This window comes from Culex pipiens, unplaced genomic scaffold (genome assembly GCF_016801865.2).
Source record: "Culex pipiens pallens isolate TS unplaced genomic scaffold, TS_CPP_V2 Cpp_Un0111, whole genome shotgun sequence".
Classification (NCBI taxonomy): Eukaryota; Metazoa; Arthropoda; class Insecta; order Diptera; family Culicidae; genus Culex; species Culex pipiens.
The window spans coordinates 2,634-12,500 of NW_026292928.1; positions in this window are offsets into that span (position 1 = coordinate 2,634).

Genomic DNA, 9,867 nt, shown 5'->3' on the forward strand with positions numbered 1-9,867 from the left:
AACCAGAGGTTTTGCACCCAGATTTTTGTTACAGACATTTTAGTATCTTCAAAACTACGTGTAGTATCGACATTATTATTCATCCCCTAAAGTACTATCCACAAAATAATTTACAACAAAGTTTGACTATTTCTACAATCCCGTTGTTGCAGGATTGGGTCCGAAAGTTTGACAATTTTGCAAAAAGAAGACAACAACTTCCTTCGTTGCTGTGCACCCTTAACATAATACGACGTATAAAACACTTCTTATGCATTAGTTTTGAAATATCAAGAAGTTTGATATGCATCTTGTTCTTTTTACTGGATTAAAGAGGCCAGTTCTTCACCCGGGACACCTAGAACCGGCCACAGTAGGTCAGAATTAGTTGTTTTACTACACAGAAAAAAATATTCCTGTAAATTTACATTATTTATCATGTACCAAAAGGTTTCATGATAAACGATGTATATTTACATTAGATCCATTGGAAATTTACATTTGATTCATTGGAAATTTACATAAGCTTTGTTAGAATAATTCAAATCAACTAATTCTGATTGGCATATGGGAATGAGAAGCTCGACGTGCTGTGTAGATTTACATATTTTTTCTGTTTAGAAGCCAAATAATTTATTTATTTATTTATTTATTAATCCATCGAACCAAGGGTCTACATGGATGTTTTGGTTGGCGAGGGCAAAAGCCGATGTGAGTTGAAACATTAGAATCATTCTCACAAAGGCACAAAACCTCACTTCTTTTAGAATAAATTACATCGAGATTGATAACATGACAACAAACGTGGTAAATTACAATACATTTTAAAAATTAGTCAAGTCATTGAAGTCCTCTACGTAACCGGCCCACGACGGGATCATGGCGAGGCGCACCAAGCAAAGTTCTTGTACGCTCCTGGAACTCGATGCGTAGTTTTTCGCGAAATCTTGGAATGGGCTCGTGAAATTCAAACAGGAAGTACATTTCGTTGAACGCCGCCGACATCGATCGAACTGGTGAGTTGTTGTGAAACTCGGTCCTAACAAGCGGTCGTGCGAGGAAGTTTGGACGATTTCGCAGTTCCCTAGAAGAAATTTGGGTATTTAGTAGGTTAAACAGATTGGGGGAGTCGATTTGCGCAGTCAATATTTTAGCAGCGAAGATAGATTTCGATATTGTCCGTCGATTTTCCAGGGTCTCGAGTCCAATCAGGTTACAGCGTGCCTCGTAACGTGGTAGTCTAGTTAGGTCCGTCCAAGGCATTCTCCTACAGGCAAACCAGACAAACTTTTTCTGGATCCTTTCGATACGATCGATCCAGTTCTGGTGGTAGGGAGCCCATATAACTGCCGATGATTCCAGGAGTGAGCGGACTAACGCGCAGTACAGCGAGCGTAAACAGAGGGGGTCGTCGAATTCTCGGGACATTCTTAACAGAAAACCAAGCTGTCTGTTGGCCTTGTCCACGACTGCTGCTTGTTGTGGGCGAAAAGATAAGGGTTCGTCTAGTAGAGCTCCTAGATCTTTCACCACTTTCAGACGTTCGAGCGCGTGTCCATTCAGTGTGTAGTCAATTGTAGAAACTTCCCGGGTGGTCTTGCGATGAAACGATATCGTAGTACATTTTGAGACGCTCAGCTCCAAACGATTCAACGCACACCAGTTGAGCATGAGCATGAGCATGAGCATGGTTGACTGCCAATGAGCTGCTACTCCGTTATTGACGGATCAGCTGAAGTTACACAATGAACCAACAGATGAATAGTGGGAGCTAATCATCCTCACTGTATAACCCCTGAAGATCTCTGCTATAAGTCAATACCGGCGCCCCCCCAAGGAGATGCAGTTCAACAAAGGTAGGAATGTTAGTCCGATAGTTGAAGTTGCAGACTCATCAGACACAGAGTTTGTCGCTCTATACCTGTTGACACCGCATGAGACCGTTGAATCCACAGCATCTCCTTCAAGCATCACGGGAAGTGGGGGAATTGTGTTAGTAGGGAAGGAAAGGAAAGGTCAGGATTCATCTTGGTAGATGATATGACCAGAAAGTGAAACAATCGTTGCCTTCCGAGCTACGACGCTATGAGAAGGTCTTATCAATCGCGTATTTTTTTCTTCTTACCGCCGGCGTGCCATCCGAGCAACGATGCTTTGAAAAGGGCTTTCAAAACGAAATGAATTTTGAATTAACGTATTATTCGGTGATGTACAATTTAGGATAGATCAGGATTCATTTTTGTAAGATGATATGACCAAAAAGTGAAACATTATCACTGCCTTCCGAGTTGCGACGCTTTGAGAAGGACTTATCAATTCCTCAATCGCGTATTATGTTTAACTTCTTACCGCCGGCGTGCCATCCGAGCAACGATGCTATGGGATGGGCTTTCAAAACGAAATGAAAATATAATATATAATTCAACGACGCGAATCTCTATTTCAATGCTTTCCCGATCTACTTCTCGCGGGTTCGCGCGCGCCTATTCACACTTCGATCGATCCAACGAACACCACACGACTGATGGCCCAACTTCTCTGGGCACACTGCGACCCCCTTTTTCAATGATTTCGAGAACTTTCTACCACTTTCCCGCGGGTTCGCGCGCGTCGAACTCTCATAATTTTGGTATTTTTGCCAATTTTAATATGAAAAAAAAAATTGTCTAATTATTCATTTTTTATAATAAACATTACGAAATTAAAAACAGTTTTGTATCTTTTAAAAATTAGAAGACCTGGTACAACATTCAAGTATTAAAAAATCTTGAAAACTGTTTTTCACAGCTTTGTATCTAATAAGTTCAAACCATTTATAGCAGTTTTCTTATGAACACCCTGCTTTCAAAGCATTTATTTTTATCAAGCAAGAATTTGCAAAATATTGAAGTTCCAGCTGCAAAAAAATGTGACTATACACGGAAAAGAGTTCTATCCAAAATTTAACAATTCAAATTAGCTGGCTTCAAATTGGTGAAACAGTGATTTTTTTGGTTGAATCAGCTAAAATTATAGCTAAATTTACCAACCTGGGATTGGTGAAATAGCTAACCCTGATTGCTGATTTGCTTTCCAAAACTGACAGCCCAAATCAAAATGACAGGAGAGATTTTACCAAAAATAATGGTGTTTCAGCACAATTTTGCGTAATTTTGCCGAAAAATTAGCTGGAACCGGCAGCATGGATTTTTGACAGGTATCAGTTCGAGACCAAAACAAAGCATCGTCTTGTATCGTGTTCGATCCTGTTTGAGCCGCTCAGTTCGCGAAGTTTTTTGATGGTTATGTGTGCTGTTTGAGTGCAAGTGCAAGTGCAAAAGGTGATAGAATGTGTTGTGTGAGTGAATAAATTAAAAGCCAGGAAGATTTTCTGCGGATCGGCACCTGAAGGAATGTTTCAGTTGATAAGGTGAGAAGTTTTTTGTGTTGAGGGAAAGTGGTTAGAAGTTGAGCCTCTCGTTATTGTTTGGATGATGCGTAGGTAAAAACATGTACTTGACATAAAGTGGGAGCATCCCTGAACCACGTGAACACTTTGGCAGGGGAAAGGTGAGGCTGACGATTGTCCACACTCTACTTTTTTGTATGGACATCTGTCCACCTGGAGGGGCGGCGGGTACAGAATGTCTAGACATAGATTGGCCAATGTTTCACAGCTCCGAACAAATAGGGTACCTAATGCCTTTTAAGCACATCCATAAATATTGTTAGAAATGAAGTTAAATTAAGTCCAATTAAGTTAAATTAAGTGAAATTAAGTTTAATCATTTTAAGTTTAGTTAAATTAAGTTACATTTGGAAAAATTTAAATGAAAATGTAGAATTCAGTTAAAATCAGTTAAATTGATAAAATTTAGTTAAAATTAGTTAAATTTAGTTGAAATAAGTAAAATTTCGATAAAATTGATTATATTTAGTTTAAATTAGTAAATAAAAAAGTAAAATTTAGATCAGTTTAAATAAATTTTGTTGAATTAAGATGCATTAAAAAAATAGTTAAATTAAGCAAAATTTAGTTAAATTCAGATAAATTCAGTTGAAATTAGTTATTTTTTGTGTGATTTAGTTGAATTTGCCCAAATTTGGTTAAATTAAGTAGTGTTAAGTTAAATTTAGTAAAATTAAAAAAAATAAGCAAAATTAAGTAAAATTAAGTAAAATTAAGTAAAATTAAGCAAAATTAAGTAAAATTAAGCAAAATTAAATAAAATTAAGAATAATTAAGTAAAATTATGTAAAATTCAGTAAAATTAAGTAAAATAAAATAAATTTATGTAAAATTGAGTAAAATTAAATTAAATTAAGTAAAATTGAGTTGAAATTATATTAATTTCAGTTAATATATGTCAAATTAATTTCAATCAAGTTTAATTAAGTAAAATTAAATTAAATCAGTTAAATTGAGCTTAATTTAGTTGAAAATGGTTATATTTAGAAAAATGTAGTTGAATTTAGGTAAATGTAGTAGAATATAGGTAAATGTAAGTACATTTATTCAAATGTTATTACATTTGGTAGAATTCAGTTGAATTTAATGTAATTTGGTAGAATTTAGTTAAATTTAAAGTTATTTGGTAAAATTCAGTTAAATTGAGTTAAGTTAACTTTAATTAAGTTTAATTAAGTTAAATTAGGTTAAACTAAGTTAAATTAAGTTAAATTAAGTTAACTTTCATTAAGCTAAAATAAGTTTGATTAAGTAAAATTAAATTAAGTTAAATTTAGTTTCATTAAGTTATATTAAGCTAAATTGAGTTAAATTGAGTTAAATTAAGTTAAATTTAGTAAAATTGAGTTAAATTAAGTTAAGTTATGTTGAATAAAGTTAAATTTAGTTAAATTAAGCTAAATTAAGTAAAATTAAGTTAAATTAAGTTAATTAAAGTTAAATAAAGTTAAATAAAGTTAAATAAAGTTAAATAAAGTTAAATAAAGTTAAATAAAGTTAAATAAAGTTAAATAAAGTTAAATAAAGTTAAATAAAGTTAAATTAAGTTAAATTAAGTTAAATAAAGTTGAATCAAGTTAAATTAAGTTAAGTTGAGTTTAATTAAGTTAAATTAAGTTAAATTATGTTAAATTAAGTTAAATTAAGTTAAATTAAGTTAAATTAAGTTAAATTAAGTTAAATTAAGTTAAATTAAGTTAAGTTAAGTTAAATTATGTTAAAGTATGTTAAATTAAGTAAATTAAGTTAAATTAAGTTGGATAAAGTAAAGTTATTTTGTTTAAGTGAAAGTAATTTGATGTTATATTTAAACTTTGTTAAATGCAAAACATAGTTTAAATTTAACATGAATTTACTATAATTTAACCAAAATAACTTTTTGTAAGTTTTTTTTTGTATTTTTGTATTTTTGTATTTTTGTATTTTTGTATTTTTGTATTTTTGTATTTTTGTATTTTTGTATTTTTGTATTTTTGTATTTTTGTATTTTTGTATTTTTGTATTTTTGTATTTTTGTATTTTTGTATTTTTGTATTTTTGTATTTTTTTATTTTTGTATTTTTGTATTTTTGTATTTTTGTATTTTTGTATTTTTGTATTTTTGTATTTTTGTATTTTTGTATTTTTGTATTTTTGTATTTTTGTATTTTTGTATTTTTGTATTTTTGTATTTTTGTATTTTTGTATTTTTGTATTTTTGTATTTTTGTATTTTTGTATTTTTGTATTTTTGTATTTTTGTATTTTTGTATTTTTGTATTTTTGTATTTTTGTATTTTTGTATTTTTGTATTTTTGTATTTTTGTATTTTTGTATTTTTGTATTTTTGTATTTTTGTATTTTTGTATTTTTGTATTTTTGTATTTTTGTATTTTTGTATTTTTGTATTTTAGTATTTTTGTATTTTAGTATTTTTGTATTTTTGTATTTTTGTATTTTTGTATTTTTGTATTTTTGTATTTTTGTATTTTTGTATTTTTGTATTTTTGTATTTTTGTATTTTTGTATTTTTGTATTTTTGTATTTTTGTATTTTTGTATTTTTGTATTTTTGTATTTTTGTATTTTTGTATTTTTGTATTTTTGTATTTTTGTATTTTTGTATTTTTGTATTTTTGTATTTTTGTATTTTTGTATTTTTGTATTTTTGTATTTTTGTATTTTTGTATTTTTGTATTTTTGTATTTTTGTATTTTTGTATTTTTGTATTTTTGTATTTTTGTATTTTTGTATTTTTGTATTTTTGTATTTTTGTATTTTTGTATTTTTGTATTTTTGTATTTTTGTATTTTTGTATTTTTGTATTTTTGTATTTTTGTATTTTTGTATTTTTGTATTTTTGTATTTTTGTATTTTTGTATTTTTGTATTTTGTATTTTTGTATTTTTGTATTTTTGTATTTTTGTATTTTTGTATTTTTGTATTTTTGTATTTTTGTATTTTTGTATTTTTGTATTTTTGTATTTTTGTATTTTTGTATTTTTGTATTTTTGTATTTTTGTATTTTTGTATTTTTGTATTTTTGTATTTTTGTATTTTTGTATTTTTGTATTTTTGTATTTTTGTATTTTTGTATTTTTGTATTTTTGTATTTTTGTATTTTCGTATTTTGTATTTTTGTATTTTTGTATTTTTGTATTTTTGTATTTTTGTATTTTTGTATTTTTGTATTTTTGTATTTTTGTATTTTTGTATTTTTGTATTTTTGTATTTTTGTATTTTAGTATTTTAGTATTTTTGTATTTTTGTATTTTTGTATTTTTGTATTTTTGTATTTTTGTATTTTTGTATTTTTGTATTTTTGTATTTTTGTATTTTTGTATTTTTGTATTTTTGTATTTTTGTATTTTTGTATTTTTGTATTTTTGTATTTTTGTATTTTTGTATTTTTGTATTTTTGTATTTTTGTATTTTTGTATTTTTGTATTTTTGTATTTTTGTATTTTTGTATTTTTGTATTTTTGTATTTTTGTATTTTTGTATTTTTGTATTTTTGTATTTTTGTATTTTTGTATTTTTGTATTTTTGTATTTTTGTATTTTTGTATTTTTGTATTTTTGTATTTTTGTATTTTTGTATTTTTGTATTTTTGTATTTTTGTATTTTTGTATTTTTGTATTTTTGTATTTTTGTATTTTTGTATTTTTGTATTTTTGTATTTTTGTATTTTTGTATTTTTGTATTTTTGTATTTTTGTATTTTTGTATTTTTGTATTTTTGTATTTTTGTATTTTTGTATTTTTGTATTTTTGTATTTTTGTATTTTTGTATTTTTGTATTTTTTGTATTTTTGTATTTTTGTATTTTTGTATTTTTGTATTTTTGTATTTTTGTATTTTTGTATTTTTGTATTTTTGTATTTTTGTATTTTTGTATTTTTGTATTTTTGTATTTTTGTATTTTTGTATTTTTGTATTTTTGTATTACTGTAGTTCATTTTTTTTTATTTGTCAATAGAATATCGCAACAAAGCCGTACAATTAGAATGATCAACTATAGCATAGTTTAAAAGCCTGAAAACTATTGAAACATCCATAAAACTTGCTGGTCTACCAAAAAACGTACCAAGAATAGCGGAAAACAGGGCTGAGCTGTACGATTTTGAACTAGTTAGTCGCTGTTGGCGGGTTTAGGGCGCCAATGTTCTTGGCGAGGGCGCTTCTCCTCGTAGGGCGCCTATATTTGTACAAGGGGCGCCAAGTGATGAGCGGGGGGGGGGGGGGGGGGGTGGAATATGCTGTTCGTTTTTTGATTACACAAAAAATAACAGCTACGTTAGCAAATGAAAAAGTGAGTTTCAGAAAGACACATCAATTTTATCCATTTGCCCTTTCCATTAGGTCCCTGCACTAATCATAAAATGTTGTTTGACAAACAAACTGCAACAGTTATTTAGCAACAGTACGAGTATGAATCCCCTATTCGGATTTTCATACAAACATTTTTCATTTAAAATCAACATTATTCTATCTCAAAATAACATTTAAAACTTTATCAAGTTAACATTACTGTACCGTCAGTTTGTCTGACTATGGGTCAAAAAACGATTCACTTCTCATTACTTCTTACGAACAAATCTAATCTAATCTATCTAATCTAATCTAATCTAATTAGGGGAACTATACCCTTTCTCAGCCTATTTCTATTATCGACCTATCAGCACTTTGATCATGAATTACAGCTTTTATAAAGTGTTTTTGACTGTTCCAAAGTAATAAATAGCTCAAATAAAAGTGAGCAAGCAACTCTCCATTGTTGATACATCTGAAAATGTTGATTTAATAGCGGAAAACGGCAAAAGTGATGAGAATCGGTCGAACGGCTTAGAGTGATTAAAATGGGTATATTTCCCCTACTTCTAACGAACAAAACCAATTTAAATGATAGCGAAAAAGCGAAGGATTGATCTTAGATAGTTTACCAACATTTTCCAAAAATATGATGGAATTTGATGAATCGTTGAAAAATTGAAACTAAAATAATGCTCTAATACGAAGCAATGATCTAAACAAGTAACTCAGCAGTGTTACTCTTTCAAAGGAATCGATCAATTTCAAAGAAAATATTACAAGGTTGATTTTTTGAAAAATCATTTTTGGTGAAAACCGTACCCCACATATATAAAGCTGCCAAAATCGCGGGTTTTGTTCTTGGAATGTGACATTTTCAGCAAACGTTTTTTAGATGTATCCTACTCTACCCTTTAAACATAATTAAGTTTCATTGAAAAGACTGAGAAATTGCAAATTCCATAAAAAAATCATTTTGACCCGATTGCACCCCTACTAAAGGTAATTTTATTAATGATTTGGCAAAAATAGCCACTCCAGCCGCAATAAATTAAATCATCGCAGCGAACAAAAATGTATATCTCAAACACAGATCAGACCCTGATATACCATAACACCGGTCATTGTATGCTAGCGATGCATAAAACGAACAGTGTGAACAGAGCGAACAGCAACGTAGCAGCATCTAGAAAAAGGAAAGAATCATCAAAACGGAACACGTTGAAGAGCACTGCTAGTTGATTCAAAACAAACGCGGCAGCGTTTCGCGGCGCAACTTGGCAACTTAGCAAATTTGCAAAATGCAAAGTTTCTCTTGGGCCCTGCTGAGGGCGCCAAATGGTTTAAGGAGGGCGACATTTTTGTTAAAGAACTAGTGACCTACTACCATCATTAGGAGTAGCACCCGTGTTGGACAAGAATAAACTTCGAACGTTTTAACCGCAACAATTTTAATATACGCTAGTGGAGCTGGAATTACCGCGGCTGCTGGCACCAGACTTGCCCTCCACTTGATCCTTACCGAAGGATTTATGCTCGGTTCATTCCAATTATAAAACATCATAAAAGAGTCTTATATTGTTATTTCTCGTCACTACCTCCCCGTGCCGGGATTGGGTAATTTACGCGCCTGCTGCCTTCCTTGGATGTGGTAGCCATTTCTCAGGCTCCCTCTCCGGAATCGAACCCTGATTCCCCGTTACCCGTTGCAACCATGGTAGTCCTCTATACTACCATCAATAGTTGATAGGGCAGATATTTGAAAGATCTGTCGCCGGTGCGAGACCATGCGATCAACAAAATTATCCAGATTTCAACTCAAGCGTCACGGAGGACGATTGGTTTGACTAATAATTGCACAGGTTCCGCGAGGTCCCTGCATTTTGCATGTATTAGCTCTAGATTTTCCACAGTTATCCAAGTAACTAGGTAAATGATCTTGTAAATTATAGCTGTTATACTGAGCCTTATGCGGTTTCACATTAAAACTGTTTGTACTTAGACATGCATGGCTTAACCTTTGAGACAAGCGTATATTACTGGTAGGATCAACCAGAATTCGTCAACATTATCACATCGTCACGCACGCTATGCGGGCATGAGAAGAGTCTGCGCGGGGCGCGCATAACTCTCTCTCATATAGTGTGTGTTCT